At 34.2% G+C, this 17604-nt stretch overlaps 1 protein-coding gene across 3 annotated transcripts in view; it reads right to left on the minus strand.

The window, feature by feature from the left end:
• Window positions 1-17604, minus strand: part of kn (EBF transcription factor knot) — a 386251-nt gene that overhangs the window by 48722 nt on the left and 319925 nt on the right. The window lies entirely within an intron of this gene.

Genomic DNA, 17604 nt, shown 5'->3' on the forward strand with positions numbered 1-17604 from the left:
TATAGCATATATGTCAAACTTGAGACTTTTTCGATTTTTCTCGTGTGTAGTGAGAATACGCTCTGGTTTTACTTGGCAAATCCTCCTTGTTCTATCAGGCGGGCAAACTTGATTTACTATCTCGTAATTAGAAAAATCAAATTCTATTCTTTTAGCAGAAACTGCGTTATCTCAGAAGGACTATTAATTTCGTTTTGGCATTTTGCGTTGAAAACGTTACATGTCGGTACACTTTTCAAACTGTTACCATCAAATATTACAGCCCTGTATTATATTTAAAGAAATTCAATAATGAATAATATTCATAATTGTATGTATGTTTCTCGCATTGTGATAAAACGACAATACTTACTCATTAAATTTTGAATAACATACATTTCCACCCGAATATGGGCATCTGGAAACCCAAATTTGGAATCTGGAATTTTTTCATATCTTGTAAAACTTTAACGAATTTTGGATTACAAACTCAATGATTTTAAAGCTAGCAATGACAACGCTGTACGGGGGAAAAAAGAAACATTTTATCTCCAGCGCGCGAGACTGTACATTGGAAATTCTAAAGATATGCTTATTTAAAAAAATATTTTCCGATATTGCTGTTGAACTGAATTTTATTGTTTAAGTGCGAAGACCATAATATTTAATAAATAAAGGTAACCCACAAAACATTTTAAACGTTTTGTGGGTTACCTTTATTTATTAAATATTATTAAACGTTGGTACTTTATTTATTAATTATTATTAAACGTTACCTTTATTTATTAAATATTATTAAACGTTACCTTTATTTATTAAATATTATTAAACGTTGGGCGTAATGTAAAATTTAAAAGCTTTCAGGTTTTTTTTTTTTTTTTTTTTTTTTTTTTTTTTTACTTTAATAAAATTCTTGTTATTTATTTTTGTTTTTCATTCTCACATTCTCAACAGACTTGTTCATATGAATAGTTTTAGTTCTGTTTATATTGCATGACTAATACAACATTAAAAATATAGTGGAAACTGAGAAATTAATTCTTTCAGTCTAACCTGAAACATACTCTAAAATAACTTCTTAGTCGAAATAATAATAATGCTTTGAATAATAAATAAGATAAAAACCTAAAAATCCGTATTCAGTCAGTTTAATAAATATATAAGAAACCAGTAATGCAGCAATGCACTATACCAATACAAACCACAAAGGCGTGTTTACAAAATAAATGAACGCCTTGAATGTTAGAAAATAAATGAACGCTATGTTTACATTTACATTTTAGCTAAAGTATATTTAAAATCTTGAAATTTTATTATTTTAATCAGTCTCAAGAGAATATAATATCCTACAATATTTCATAATTTAGTAACCAGCATTGAGTTTATATGAGAACATTTATTATTTTTCTACAGACATTGCCATAATTCTTTTATTCAATGCAAAAACTAGTATATATTTAATTTCTCCTGTAAAGGAAAGCAAACTTTGAACTGTCCTTTTTCTTTAATATTTGTTTTAAATTTATTATGCCGTGGTAAGAACTGCAAAAGATGCGCAATGAAAGACATTTTTTCGGTAGGACAACGTAAAAGAGTCAAAAAATTCTCTGACTAAGCGTTCTTTTCGAAGCGATAATAGCATCCCTTTAATCTTCGGCGAGAAGGATGGCTTTGTATGTATATCTAATACTAATTAATTAATTTTTTTACTTACTTTCAGTTAATTTTATACGAAAAATAACGTTTCATTTTAGATTATGCATAAAGTTTACGAAATAATCACCAGTATATTTGTTATTAAAGGGAAAGAAGAAAGAATTTTACTATCAAATAGAATTCAATAAGTAAATTTACATAGAATTTTATTTAAAATTTTATTAACGCAATTTATTAAGTTCGTAAAGGAGTTATTTAATTAGTAATTAATTATGCTCAAAATTTAAAAAACATTTTCATTATTCTTAATTTGCACTTATAAAGCTTTTATTCAGTTTATCATATTAAAATCGTTGTATCAGTGTGAGCTGAAAAAATTTCACCCCATATGCCTCTTGCGTAACATAATTTAATGCTTAACTTGTTTAAATGTACATATCGTAAAACCCATTTCCTCAAGTTATTTTTCCTACAAAGTTGACATGAAAAATTAATTTCTTTATTACAATAACTGACACTTCGAAAGATGTTACACTTAATATAAATTCTGTGGTTACTCTTAATATAAAGCCGTTTAAGTGTTTAAATTTTAATTAATCTGACTGCCCTACTAATTTATAGAAAAATTTTCTTTTAAAAGCGCTAAGATTTTAATGCTTTGTAATCTATCGTTTCTGATGTTTCGAAAGAAGATTTAAGATAAAAGCTTTCTCCCCAAGCTTTAAATTTAGTTTTTCTATGACCAAAGAATTCACTTTTTAAATAAGTAGCATTAATTTGGTAGCACGTGATTTTGAGAATATTTTGCTCGTTTTTCTTCTACGCTAGAAAAATCAAATCCCATTTTATTTCCTTTTTTTAACTTCTTATAATTTAATTTTGAATATTAAACATTATTTTTGTAATATAATTTACTCACTGAAATTTTCATGTAACTCCATTTTCATACACTTTGCATTCTACAATACTTTTTGGCAATTGTTTTATTCCGAATAGTTGTTTTTGTTGTTTTTTATTTTGTTTCGTTTCGAATGAGAAGGGGTATTTATATGGGTCATAAAACGGTTTCTTTTCAGTAGTTTTGCATTCCCTTGTCTAACATGCACTTTCACGAAGTAAGCCGATGTAAGGACTATCAGCTGGCATGAATTCAGCAAGGTATTAGGTGAATTTAGAATAGTTTGTGTAACTCGTTGTACACATGCTAGTTTTTGTTACCAGACGCGTCGAAAGCAAATTAATGTGCACGTTAAATGTTTATTTAGTTCTAGATCTTCGCTACCAGATGCGTCCAAAGAAGACCAATGTGCATGTTTAGATACATTTTTAGTTCTAGTCTTTGTTTTCAAACGCATCCAAAAAGACCAATGTGAATTTCTTTCCCATGGAAAACAACTATTAAGGGATTGTTTCTAGTCCTTCGGTTTTGATGCATAATCAAGGCTCATTTAGTTGTGATGAGCAATAAACGTCAAACATTTTGGCAATTTTACTTAGAAGTTTATCCTACTGCAAAGCAATGCTAACCTCAGGCCGCCAGGATCAGTGAGAGGAGTTTGGATACCCTTCAGTGATAGACCCTGGTACAGTCTAGATCCATAACTGCGCAATATTTTCCTCTTCGAACTCTTGAAAATGTCCATGAAAGAGAGTCGATTGCAGTCGCATAAAGATGTAAAGACGGCTGTATCAGTTTCCCGTAAGGAGATAGCAGTCTTCTACCAGAAGGGCGTTTGATTTGTTGCACAACTACCTACCTTAACACCGATTGTAATTCCTTCTGAATGGGATGAATCTCTTGTGTGGAGCAACTCTCAAGAGATAACGTTATCTTCAAAAAACAGTGCTTTAGTTATATATATAGTATATCCTTTTAATACATGCAAAACAAAACGTGTCTTACATTCTATTTCTATCTAAACTTCATTTTACTATCAATATTCATACGTGGAAATCTCCGCGTATGAATATTGATAATAAAATGAAGTCCGCTAGTAAAGGAAAATAACAGCTTAAAATAAAATAAATGTTTCTGAATATTTTATTAATAGTTTAAAAAGATAATAATTATGTTTGAAATCTGGAGGTCTAATAAACCTTGGTATATCGTTTTAAAAACACAAAAGAATGAGTCAATCTTTACAATGCTATCAATTGCTATTAACGGATGAATCGCCCACGGTACATTATGCCGTATCGGAAACAAACAGGATTTTAAAAAAAGAATCCGTTTTTTTTTAGGGGGAGACCAACATTGAGTGTTGCTTACTGTGAAACACAAAAGGAAATATTCTTCAGAAATTACAATTTAAGGAGGCAGGAGGGGAGGGAGGGAAAGAAGTACCAAAAACGATACGAAATCGAGAAATATTTAACGCCAGCTTTGTAAATGCTAAAAATTATGTTCTGGACAGCTATCAAAAGAAAGTGGAAAAAGATTTTGGTTTTTAAACGGGATTATGAGACTGAATGCCTTCTAAAAAAGTATGTAAGAAAAACAGGAAAATAAGGCAGAGGGGAGGAGAGAAAAATCTCTGCGGTAAAGGACGGTATATATATATATATATATATGTTGTGTGTGTCTTTGTGTACATGTGTATGTATATGATTTTTCGATATCACTGCTTGTGGGGAAAAATCACGAGAAAATAGGAGATAGAATAAAAATGTGGGTCCAATAGAAAGCAAATTATTCATAACCAGTCTTTGAAGTGCAATTCCCTAGGGTGAGGTAACGCATTTATCGAAGTTGTTTCTTATTCGAATTTTGCTTGGGGGTATTCTTTAGATTCTAGCTCCCCTCCCTCTGCTTCTTTCGCTCTTTTCTTGCACAAGACAAGGTCGGCTGGGTACCTAATGGAACGGAAACAAATTGGAAGTGAGTGTCTCAGCCGCTAAAGCGAGGCTTCAGACACACACACACACATGGTACCTAACTACGTTGAAATCTTAAACCTCTTTCCTACAGCTTTTTTGAAAGTGTGCGACATTGCTACATACCGCATCGGCGCGTCGCTTAATATGATGCAACCGTTTTCCTTCTATCTTCGACGACCTTTTTTTTTTTTTTTTTTTTTTTTTTTTTTTTTTGTTTCGTATACTTCTTTTTCTCCTAACCTCGATGCTTTATCTCCTCCTCTCTTGCCTTTTCGCCTGAACCCCCTTTATTTCTTCGCACGCAGATTTTCTCTTGCCCCTCCCCACTCGCTTGGGCTTTCCACCTTACTTTGCTTTCTTTGATTTTATATATATATATATTCTCTTTTGTTCACCTTCTTACGCAGTACATCTTAGCACGTACTTCTTTTTTTCTTTATATTTTACTATGTCTCACTGGCTGACGCTTGATAACTTTTACTATTTTCTTACATCATGGCTTGGCTTTATTATTTTTTTAATATCGTCAAGATATTACGTAAGAGCTAAATTTTAGCATTTTCTTCCCCTTTAAATAAAATTAAACTCCAATTTTACAATAACGGATTTGTTTTTTATTTACCCCCATTCAGTTTTACCTTCACAGAACAATGCCTAAGAAAACGGAAACTGATATTTTAAAATGTTCATTTATTTTCGTAGTTTTTTGCTGCTATTTTTAGTAGCATATTAAGATCACTTGAAAATATTAATTTCACTTGAAATGTACTTGAAAAATGAATATTCTCATTGAAAAATACAAAATTCACTTGTTAAAAATTTTGTATTTTTCAATGGGATCTAGCTGATAATACGTAACTTAACAATAACAGTGAAAAAAATTACATAAGTGCTATGTTTTTATCATTATTTTAAATGATATGACAAAACTGATTTTAAACTGGTGAGAATCTAAGAAACTTTCACCGAATCCCGAATTCAAGGAAATATGGAATACCGACTGTATTGCTAAACTACGTTTTTGCCGATATTATTTAATAAATGTTTCAATGCTGATGAAAGTTGGAAAACTATGTAGTCTGCATAATCCATTTCTGCATTGCTTTCTTAAAAATTCATATTTCAAATTTTACATTTTGAATTCAAATTCCGCTCTTGAATTAATGTTGTACGTTGATAAATAGCAAGAGTGAAATAAGTAGGCTGTCACGGCACGAAACCTTTAAGATCATAATTTACATTTCCGAATATTGCTCCAAAATATGATATTCTAGGCTATTTCTCAACTGCTTTCTCAAATATATTGCAAACGCCTAGACGGCGCCCACCAGCGGCCAAGCGGTAAATTCTCTGAACACTGGTAGTTCGGTTTGGGGTACGAAATCTGGCGAACGGGCTGGCTGCATGAGCGTTTTCATGCTTTTCCTCACGTGTAACGTGTATACGAGTCAGTTTTCCTTAGAAAGTCTTCTACGAAGGCATCCCTCTCCTTAGGCAGATACTCCTCAAGTGCTTTGTCATAATTAAGTAAACCAAACCAATCCCGTTCCTCCAGCAACGCAATTTTCAACTCCGGGATGATTCTCTTAAGATAATGGTGAGAGGAAACTGCCTTCCCAAGAGCGTCTCAGACGTGCTGTTTAAGGTTAGGATCCAGAAATCTGGCTGGCCAATCCATGAGCGAATATTACTTTCTAAGTAATCGATGATCCATACGGACGAGTGTTAACCTCCATTAACAGGAACCCGGGAACAACTGCGCCCTTGAAAAATCGAACGTAAGGCTCTAATATCTCCTCTCTATACCTCATAGCAGTCAGAGAGCTTTTTGCAAATAAATGCAAATGTGTGTGGCCATCCAACATAATGCCTGTCCAAACCATTACACATCCGCCACCGTAATTATCAGTTTTGTTTGTAAGAGAGGGATGATATCGTGTTTCAGGCTCTCTCCAGATACAGGTACGCCAAGAATCGGTGTCCAGTCTGAATCTCGACTTATTTGTAAAAAGCACGGTGTACTGAAGTCTGGTAGTAGTCACATGTTGTTTATATCTGCTAAACGCGCTCTCTTGTATGCTGCAGTGAGCAGAACACAAATTGTCAGTCTTCTGGCATACAGCAACTGCAGACCGTAAAACTTGGGTTCCGAAGGTAGCATACAGCTCACGGGAGAGCTGGAATGCTGTAGCAGTCCTATATCGCCGCGTTGCAAGTGCAAGATAACGATTCTCATTCTTCGATGTGTAACTTGGTCGACCTTGTCCAGGTATTCTCGATACGGATTAAGTTTCCTGAATTTTTTCCACAAATTGCACAGAACAATGGGCGTTACCCTGAGCTCTGTAGTCACCTGCGCTTGTGACTGGCCTGCCTCCTATCTACCAACAAGTCTCCATCTCATTCCGTCATCCATTTGTTCGCGGCTACACATGTTACCTGATATCTTATAAAAAAATTTTCTGTTATGTCATAAAAACTTGCTTTTGCTGGTTAGGTGGGCAGGGTTGCGCCCAATATGAGGACTTACTAAATTTACCCAACTCTTGAGAGAAACACTACAAATATCGGGAAGGAGTACGAGCAGAAAAAATTGCCGAAAACCACTCGTGCGCTTACATCCCCTCCTACATTGGCTCAATACATTTTGTAAAATTAGACAAAATTTGCAAATTATCGTAATTTTGCACACTAGTGTTTTTGTATTTTCTGCTTTTTCGATATTATTTTTATTATAATGTATTGCTACAACTGTTACTTATGTATTTGATTTCTTTTTGTTCCGATAGCCATTTTCTGTTCTGAAGTTAACAGCTCTCAATTAGAGAAAAAAAAAACGTAAATTGAAGAAACAGAAGTATTAGCTCCCTGTTTCTTTCAGGGTCCGCTAGTGAGCGAGGTGATAAGGTCACTGAGATGTGGTAGTTCGACCCGACTTCCAGTACCACAAATGGACTGGCTGCATGGAAGTTTTCGTGCTTACAGTCACTGCAGAATGAATACGCGTCATTTTCCCATAAAAATTTGTCCACTAATGCGTCCTCCCTTTGGAAGATAGCCCTCATATGCTTTACCTTCATTTAGCCAACCAGGAAATCAACTTTATTTATTATCAAAATGATCAACAGATAGGGACTTGAAATAGTTTTAAAATAATAGTACGCATAAGTGTACTTTAAAAATAAAATCAATAACTAATCGTTAAAGTAGTTGATTTCTTTTTCCAAACTGTGATTGTATTTCAAAAATTGTTCTACTGTTTATTAAAACAGAAGCTTCATTAAATGGAGCAAACAGCAGCAGTCTGGCCAGACCGCTAGGCACTTGTTACTTAGAAATATCTCCTTGAGGGAACGTTGGTAATCTGCTAGTGAAATGTTTTTTATTTATGTAAGAGACTGTAGTTCTTAATTAAATGATTCTAGTCGCAAAATTCTAAGGTATTTGTGAACAATAGCTAATTCAGGGAAATGAAAAACTGTGCCACTACTTCATTTGAACTGTACCACTACTAGAACTGCTTTCAAAGTGTACACTTTGAAAGTAGTTGTAGTAGTGGTAGTGTAGTACAAATAGTAGGAGATAGTAGTAGTAGTGTAGTACAAAGTTCTACACTACTACTACCACTACTACAACTAATTTTTGGTAATGCTTTATATGGATATTAATGCTAATAGTGATTCAGAATAGAGATATTCTTTTCCGATTTATGCTTCCTTCCATTTTCAGTAATAAAATATTCAGTTCAGAAAAGTTTTATGTATCTTTACTGGGAACCTTTTGAAATGAACATGCATTAATTTTAAAAACACGCTGTCAAAATCTAAGCCTCCTCTGCACATTCGAATTCTTTACACAGAGAGTCACTGTTGATATAAATGAGCTGCAATAGGTAATCACTGTAGAGTCAGCAAACAGGTTCTTCTCATTTCTGCTTGTTTTATTTGATTTTGTTTCCTGAATATGGTCCAGCATACGAGGGCTAACAGCCTAAGGGAAGAGATGCCTTCGTGAAGGGAAACTGTTTCGTATTCGCGTTACACATAATTTCTGTTTGGAGATTTGATCTCGAGCGCTTTAATGTACTTTGCCCTGTCAGAATGCGTTCCTTCACATCCTTCTGTTCATAGGGAATGAGACGTGCCCCATTTAACTGTCACACGGGATAAAGGAAGTTTATGTGTCTTTATCAATTCCTGTTGGAAGGTGCCCACCATAATAGTCTAGGCTTAACCTTAAATTTAGACACGAGATATACATGGCATTCAGAAAGATTATATTCCAAAGCATCATTAGTATTTTTTGCGTTATTTTATTTCGAAGCTCTCTTATAATATTATAAAAAACTTTTATTGGAGATATCTTTTTTTTATTCGCAAATAAAATTAATAGATTAATTTGCATTTGCATAAGTGTAATGATTTATAATTATAGTTTTAGCTAATGTTATCACAGATTAGAGACCTGTATTTAAAAAAAATGAACCCTTCACCGTTATAAGATAATTCGTGCCAAACTATTTTCTATAGGAAGATATAGGGGCTAGCACTGCCTGTTGGCTACCATTAATGTCTAACAACAATGTTTTAATTTTCAAGGACCTTTTTTTTTTTTTTTTCACCATCAAAAATTTTTACTGCCAATAAAAGTGCTTTCTCGAGCTGGTTACTCATAGCGTCCATATGTTGGAAGTGTACAGCATGAGAAAGATTATTTTCCTTCACAGGACTACAGCCACCGTTCTGGTCCGTTCAGGCTCGGCAGGGACTATAAGGGTACTACCGAGTATGTCTGTATGTCTCGGTTTTTGTGTGATCGCTATAACTTACTTATATAAATTCCAGAGTTGGAGTTATAATAGCGTATGGGCTCACGCTTGGATCAGACTCCTTCTCTAGCTTCATGTCAATAAAGTGCCACCCAGACGGGATAACGGTTAGTGACTCTGACTGCCGTACCGAAGGGCCAGGGTTCGAATTCCGGAGAAGGCACGGATGTTTGAATGCGTATTGTGTCTGTGCATCCAAGGAGGCACTCAAAATACACGACAAGCCGAAATCATCTCGACTTGTTAATGGTAGGGAAAGAGGGGTGGGAGGACCTCAAAACCCTGCAGAGGTGCTCTCCCTTTTAATTTCATCCGGAGAGGAACCTTAACAGTTAGAAGATCCGGCGGTAAAATGTTTTTATCGTCTCTCACTTTATATTCCTTGTTTATTGAAGCAACTCAACCAAGAGATATGTTTCTCAGTTTTAAAAAATTTTGCTTAAGTCGAAATGAAGTGATTGGGAAAATACCTCACTAGAAATATTCAGTTGGAACGTATACCATCCTAGAGATAATTATTTGACATCTCAAAAAAAGATCCAGAAAGTGCTTATCATTTCAAACCTTTGATAAGTGAACACTGAAAAGCTGGTTGTTGAATTAACAAAATTTTAACATCAGTGTAGGAAGCTAGTTAACCATACAGCTAAAATTTAAAGGTTATGGATAGTGTTGATGCGTTAAGCATGATCCTCTAATTTAATGCATAATAATTGATACTGCTCCTTCCTAACTAGCATAATAATAAAAGGAAAGCTTGTATATAAGAATTAAAGCAGAAAGCGTTACATCAGCATTAAGTGCTATTTCATATCATATTTATTTTATGTATAATTTCAGAAATATAACAGAATTTACAAGAGTAGCCACATTAAGGGATCCATTGTAATATCACAACTAAAGTAAATTGGATATTTTACGACACCGACAATAAATTCAGTAATCTGAATTACTGCATTTATTTCGATTCTGGTGAACTACATTTTCCTCCAAGTATTCAATGCAAAGCTCAGTTTTACAAACAAACGGAAAGGGTTGTTTAAAAGCTTCATGGAATGGCGAGGGAAAAAGAAGGTTGGCGCATCTGAAATCAGCAGGTGTAAAGACCACCAGCGGAACAGTCTTTCGATTCCTCCCAACTGGCTTAATCCGAGGCAGATACCACAGGGAATAAAAGGATATGACCGCTGGCGAGCATTTACATATTGGCGAATTAATTCGTCTGTGGTAAAATTATCCTTCAAACCAATGATGTTACCACCGTAACTGTTTACCTGACGTTTGCCCGGAAGGAAATCGTACCCCATTTGCTCATTCATGCCTCCTACCCCCTTTTATTTCTCTTCAAAACCTGGTCTTCATTTTCTGTTTTATTCGACCCTCCTGTATGACGCTTTAATGCCCCCAGGATTAACCCCTCAACCTTCCCCGCCCGCTCTCTTTCCTCCTCAGCCAGTTACCCTCTGGTGTATTATTTGCTCAGGCCAATTACTCTCTCTCTCTCCTTCACGGCAGCCAAGCGAAATTTGTTAATGAATTAAACTAAATTGCATTTTCTCGTGCTTCTAGTGATGAGACGGGAGCGGGCAAAACGACCACATCCCTCTCGTTAAGCAATAATAATATGATAGGCAATAATCTCTCAAAACAGCCTCTCAGCGTTCTCGGATAGTATTAAAACCTATGAAGCACAGGCAAGGAAGGTAACTCCGTTTTTAAGCTTTGTTAGATTGGGGATGCAATAAAGAGAAGGTATGAATGGCAACCCCCTCCCACTCATAAACACCAAGAGAGAGCCATGCCCATCTAGACAAGGTTTTCCCTGTAGTTTTAATGGCACAGCATTAACAGGAGTTTAATCCATTCTTTTTCCCCTTATCTTACGTCTTACGAGCTTCGCAATTAATCGGTGGTCACAGATAGCTCAGGAAACATGCGAGAATTTTATTGTGCCTTCGAAAAACGAAAGCGGGTTTTTCTGGGAGACTTCTGGTTGAGCTTCTGTAATAGGTGTAAATTAAAACATTCATCGTTGTATCAACATTGAATCAGAGAAATGTATGCAAGCGTTCCGAGGAACATTGGTACTTCTTATCTACAGTAAAAAAAAAAAAAAAAAAAGTCGTTTTGTTGTTTTATCCGACAACGCAATGACTTGCATACAACGCAATGACCTTTGAAATGTTTATAGTTTTTATGTAGACAGAAGTAAAGGATCTAAGCAAATTATTGAAAACATGGCTACTTATGTTTTATGCTTTAATAACTCAATATGTCATTAGTAATTACATCATTTTCTGAAGACATTATACTTTAAAGTTCTTTGGTATTTATTTTCTTTTTATTAATGCTATAATCTAATCAGCGGTTTTTGGTTCTGTGAAAATGATTAAAACATATTAAATGACCCAGTCCTTACACTTTTCTTATTATTTTTTAATTCGTTTGTTTGAACTGTGAAATCAATGTAAATTGGCAAATAGCAGAGCATATATCTAAATATATATTGGTAAATCTATGAAATATATTTGGAAGATTAATAAATACCATATCAAAAAGTGAAAACATTCTGATCATCCAAACGGTATAAAAAAGGAATTAATAAAAAATTAAATAATTACGGCGGTATGGCGCACAAAGGCTGTTTGTCTAATAGAAGAGATGCCTTAGTGTTGAATATTTTAAGGGGAACTCTCCGCCATTTTCTTTACACATACGTAAAATCAGGAAAACCTTCTACAACCAACCCTGTCCATCACTGGTAAAATAACCCAGGCAGAACTACCAGAGTTTTATGGATATAGACACTCGGTTACTTGTGAACTGTTACACGAAAGAAAGCAACTACAGGAAAACAAAAGTGATGTCAGGTTTGCATAAAGATGCAGATAACACTCTTGAATTTTCTTAATCAGCGCCATTTTCGATTTTCGGGTAGGAAAGGCAGCGAATTTAATTGTTTGATAAGAAATTTGCGAGTTTGATAAGAAATAAAAGTCAGAGCATATCGTAGGTAATAAAGGTGGGGCATAACAACGGTCAGATGTTATAAGTACCTAACAAAACATGACTCTAAATGAGAGGTCACCATTAAAGTGTCATCCGTTCACAACTCATAAATGCTATAGCTTAATGGAGGCTATCTTGTTTGATATGATCCAGTTGGAAGGAATACCGAGGAGCACGAGGATTGCATACCAATACAGAGTATATCGAAATTTACAAAATAATAATAATAATAATAATAAGTTAGGCTGTTTAGTTGCAGTTCTAAAAGAGTTACTTTGTTTAACTTGATTCAGAAATAAAACCTACTACAAACAGTAAAAAGAGTATCAAAGCCGCATCACAGTTAGAGAAACTATTGCAACAGCGTTAGGCGGCATAATTTAGGGTCAGCAAAATTTTAAAATTTAAAGTGGAACCGGAAAGCAGAATTTAGTTCCTGGAGAATTTGCCAAAGGCAAAAAAAAAAAAGAAAAAAGAAAAAAAAAAAACCGTCTACCACCGATTCTGGTGAATATTAATGCATTGCCTCGAGTAATTAGAAGAAAGTCCTCTTTTCAGTAAATCTCGTTTTCTGCTGAATATGCATACGGCCATGCACGAGTGTATATGGCGTTTATTTGAAAAAGATTTAACATCGAGGATGCACTGTAGGATAGAAACAAACACACGAAAAAAAAAAAAAAAAAAAGGAAATCCTCTTGGCAATATTTTTCCTGGCAAGTCCTATGCCCAATCATTCCTGCGCAGAAAACTTGCGAGTATCCTAAGCCTCAAATATTATTGCTCAGCGACACATATTTTCATAGCAATGGATTTCCCGAAGAAATTTTCAACTTTCAGCAGGATAATATGTAAACTATACCATTTCGTTTCGAGTATGGTTATCAGAACATAAGCAAAGGGTTCCAAATATTATATGGTATCTAAATTTCCTAGACCTTTCACACTGAGCATATGGGGAAATAGTCAAACAACGAAACTCGTCTTCGGAGTCTCGATCATATAACACTAAGTTGTTATGTGTTCAATTCATATGCCATAAGACACCTTAAGAAATCATGCTGGATACATGTTTCGCTCATTAACGAGCTGTTTTAATTCGCAAGGAGAACGAATATTGTGTCACAGAAGTTACAATATTTTGGCTCTTCTTTGCACGTAAAGCAATAAAACGGAAAAGTGACTCCACTCTCTAGTTGGATTATTCTACTTCGCAACCGAATGTGGTATAACTTATGTTCCTCTTGAAGATAAAACATTATGGCTATGAAAAGAAGGAATTTATTAAAATTTCTTCTTATTAAAGTGAGAAACAGTCTGTACTGGCCACGATTAAAATGTAATAAAATGGATTTTGATTTTCTGTAGACAATTTGCTTAAATTAAAGCCTCATTATCCAATCAAGTTGCATATTATTTTTAAAAAATGGTCTGGCTGTTTTGCCTGCCACTACAAAGTTTTGTGAGTAATAAATAGCCTAACGTTTATAAAAAGAATAAGTATCTATATATACATCATTGTAATTTCCTTTTTATAACTATTGCATAAATATATGAGCTATTATAAATTTATGAATTATTTCTTTCTATCCAAAATGCAACACCGTGAGTGACGTACCTAATGGGCTTGAAATGTGCACCACATGTACGTAATCTCGATAAGTTATGCAAATGGTTACCATTGCCGCGCTTATGCAAGATTTCTAGGTTTCTATCTAATACCACCTAGGTACACCCAAAAAAAGTATGCATTTTAAGTACTGGAATTTTTGTGTTTCCCGCTGTTCTATTACATGTAAAGCTTTCTGCCTCGTCGAAACAAATGTTTACTTTAGAGCAAATTCTGAGTTTGATAGAGGAAGAATTGTGGCTTGTTAGGACAGTGGACTAGCCTTCCAAGAAATTCGTGAATGTGAAAGTAGAACCAGTGGTTGCGGAAGGGATAGACCGACCCATGGGAACGATTTCAGTTTCCTCGTGAGAATCGCACATCAACACCAGAAAATTAAAAACCTGTTGTACAATCTGTGACAGTAATATGTCATTCTACTTTGTCAAAGGCACATTTAACGTCGGACATGGACAAAGGAATCGCACTCTATTGTCCTGAGGAATCTTGATTGCACCTTAATAGTCACAACACTGCGAGCTGCAATTCCTGTATCAGCCGCCATGAAGTGATATCTGTAAGCTGAAATAATTAGTCTCAAGGAAAAGTTGCTCACGATCCGTGATGAATTCTGAATATCCTTTGAATAGATGAAGACAATTTTTTGTTGCAGAGAACTCTTAATCCTCTTCAGTGTCGAATATGGGCAAAGAACGATCCCCTTCCATACGTCGTACGTAAAGAAGCAATTACAGTCGGCGCGAATTGCTGTGTGGTGCCGTTTCAAGATATCCGTCATTGGCTCGTTGTTTTCTGAAGAACCATGAACAGTAAATGTCTAGAAACAAGCTTGATAACTGGGCAACACGGCATAAAAATGTTATGAGAGAATAGGTAATATATATGCCGGAATGAAATCTCATACAGCTTATCACCTTTATACAAGATGGACGTCATCCTTAGGACAATTAAAATCTTATCCACTGCGAAGTCGATTATGTAATGCTCAGAAACTGTCGATGCACTTATGAATGGTGTCAACATACGCTTGCAAAATGTGATTCTGTGTGGTGGGGAACACAGAAAATCACATCTTACAGCAAATTTGGAAATATGTAATGAAGTAATCTATGGCATTTAAGCAAGCTTTCTTTTTGTGGGGTCGTACCCAAAATTTATGACATTGGTACAACAGCTTGTACAAGTATTGTTGCGAATTCCTTATATGAACTTTGGTAAAAACTGTAACTTTCTACGACAAATCGATCATTTTTCATGAATTTTTTAAACGCCATGTGACTTTGGGTAAATAATTTTCTTCTACAGAATATCTTTTTTTTCCTTTTAAACTTGAAAATATATTTTAAAATTTATTCTTAAATAGTAGGTGCTGTCGATTCTTTTATCCTAGATGTTAAACATTTCCCCTGTCTGGTTTTATACTTTGACTATTCTCTAAATACTGAAAGATCAGCTATTTCTATACGATCTTAAATATAATTTCTCGTGTCATGTTAGATTTCATTTGCTCAATACATTCAAAAATAACACGAAAACGCACGCAGTCCCCACCCCTAAATAAAAGGCTACCAATTACAATGGATCACGTTCTTTCTTAAGACTAGTCTAAATTGTAGCTGTTGACAAAAACATTATAAATTATATTCTAGCTCTACGTTTTAGTAAACTATTCATGACAACTCAAAACTTTTAAATATCTCACTGCTTAATCGTTGTTGGTATAATTAATTTGAGATCTTTGATGAAGAGCATGCGCGTGGAAAATCGCAAATTAAACATTCCCCTTGCCTTTCTTCTAGTCCTTTATCCTGCTGTTTAAGACAAATTTACTAAGCCATATAAAACTATACGCAGGATTTCGCTTATCTTCAACTTTTGTCATTTTACTTATTTATGATTATATCGTGTGCACAGATGTCTCTAACTGGGTTTTATTTTCGAAACCTTTGGTCCTAGAAGTATACTTTCACTTTAAAAAATATTTTAAATATGCGAATATTCTGTTTTGGCATTTTTTAATTTAATAAAAGAAAATCAATTTTGTAACAATTCTGAAATCTATTTTCTTATACACGCCATCGGTTCCTATTTTTTATAGGGACCAAAGAATTAAATTAAAGAATGCTATATTAATTTTAAAGAAGTTATACTCATTAGAAAAAAAAAGCGCAGTTCACCATACAGAATGTGTGATTTTCATACGACAAATATTGATTGAGATGTTTTTTTAAAGTGAACATCACATTCAGGGGCTGCATACAAACTAAAGAGCGAAAATTTCCATTTGTACTTAACTAACGATAAAATACCCGTTTAGAAAAATATTTCAGACTGTAATACATTAAGTGACGAGCATCTCTTTCCATATTCTAGTGAAAAGCATTGAATCATTGAATGATATAGCAATTTGTTGTATAAAAGAGAGATCTTATTCACAAAATCTTACAGAATTTTTGTTCTAGTGAAAATCACTGACGGGCTTCAGTACTGCCATACAGCCAACAGGTGTTGTTATTTAAATAAAATAAAAAAATATTTCTAGATTAAGGAATTTATTGTATGATTTTAGGTTAGTATTTTAAAGTAATAACACTGCGTGAAAATGTTCAAAACGTATTTCTAATATTTCAAAACTCATAAATTACTTATGGGGAAAAATCAAGCAATTGCAACAAAATTATAAATTAAAGAATGTTGCACGCTAGAAGATCAACAGAAGTTGCATTGTTGATTGGTATTTTAGGGGGAAAATCAACCGCAAATAATTATGATTTATTCGTTAACCGACTTCTCAAGGCAAGCGGAAAAGGGCGTCAAAATTCGTAATTTTTTTTTAATTAAATATACCGTTCAATTTTTGTCTTGCAGGAGTAAATATTCTTGATTTTGCTTTTTATAATGAGTATAAAACTTTCCTAAGCATAAGTGTAGGAATTAAGGAACGCATAAAATGATAAATTAATAATTTGTCTAAAACCGATTTTTTTCCCCGATTTGAAATCTCCAAGATAAAACTTTGCGTCATTTAAAACATTTTTGTATATTATATGCCTATGAAATATATGCCTATAATTATATGCCTATGACAAACGGTTGAGAAAATAAAAGTCAGATAAAGACGTCTGTGGTTCCGGTGTATATAACTATAATTTTCTTTTTAAAATATCCAAATTAACATGTAAGTAAATTTTTTTAAATTCTTTGACCTCACTTCTCGCAATAAGTACAAAGAGAGATTTTTTTCCCTTTGCATTTGCTACCAAAATCACGTAATGACTCTTTTGACTTTGGTTTCCAACGCTCATCGCTTTCCCAAAATACAGGCAGTGAATGAAGGCAACTGCTTTCTTGGCTTTGATATACGGCGGGGATTCTTACAGTTACTTCATCGTTACGGAGGACCTGACGCTAATGAAAACTTTGCTGTTGGTTAATACCAAAGACTTGATGCGCAGAGAGAATTGCTCAGCATTAGGGTTTCATTGCCCTTTCTCGGAACGAAATAATCAATAGCGCAAGTAAATAGAGAGTGGGACTGCCAAGTTTTTGGAAGCTATCCAGGTGGTCGCAGTTTATAGTCAATACACGCAACTTGCAACACTGTATACTCGAAGAGTTTATAAAA

This window comes from Stegodyphus dumicola, chromosome X2, assembly GCF_044657685.1.
Source record: "Stegodyphus dumicola isolate Sdum_Otavi_A_Nest chromosome X2, ASM4465768v1".
Lineage (NCBI taxonomy): Eukaryota > Metazoa > Arthropoda > Arachnida > Araneae > Eresidae > Stegodyphus > Stegodyphus dumicola.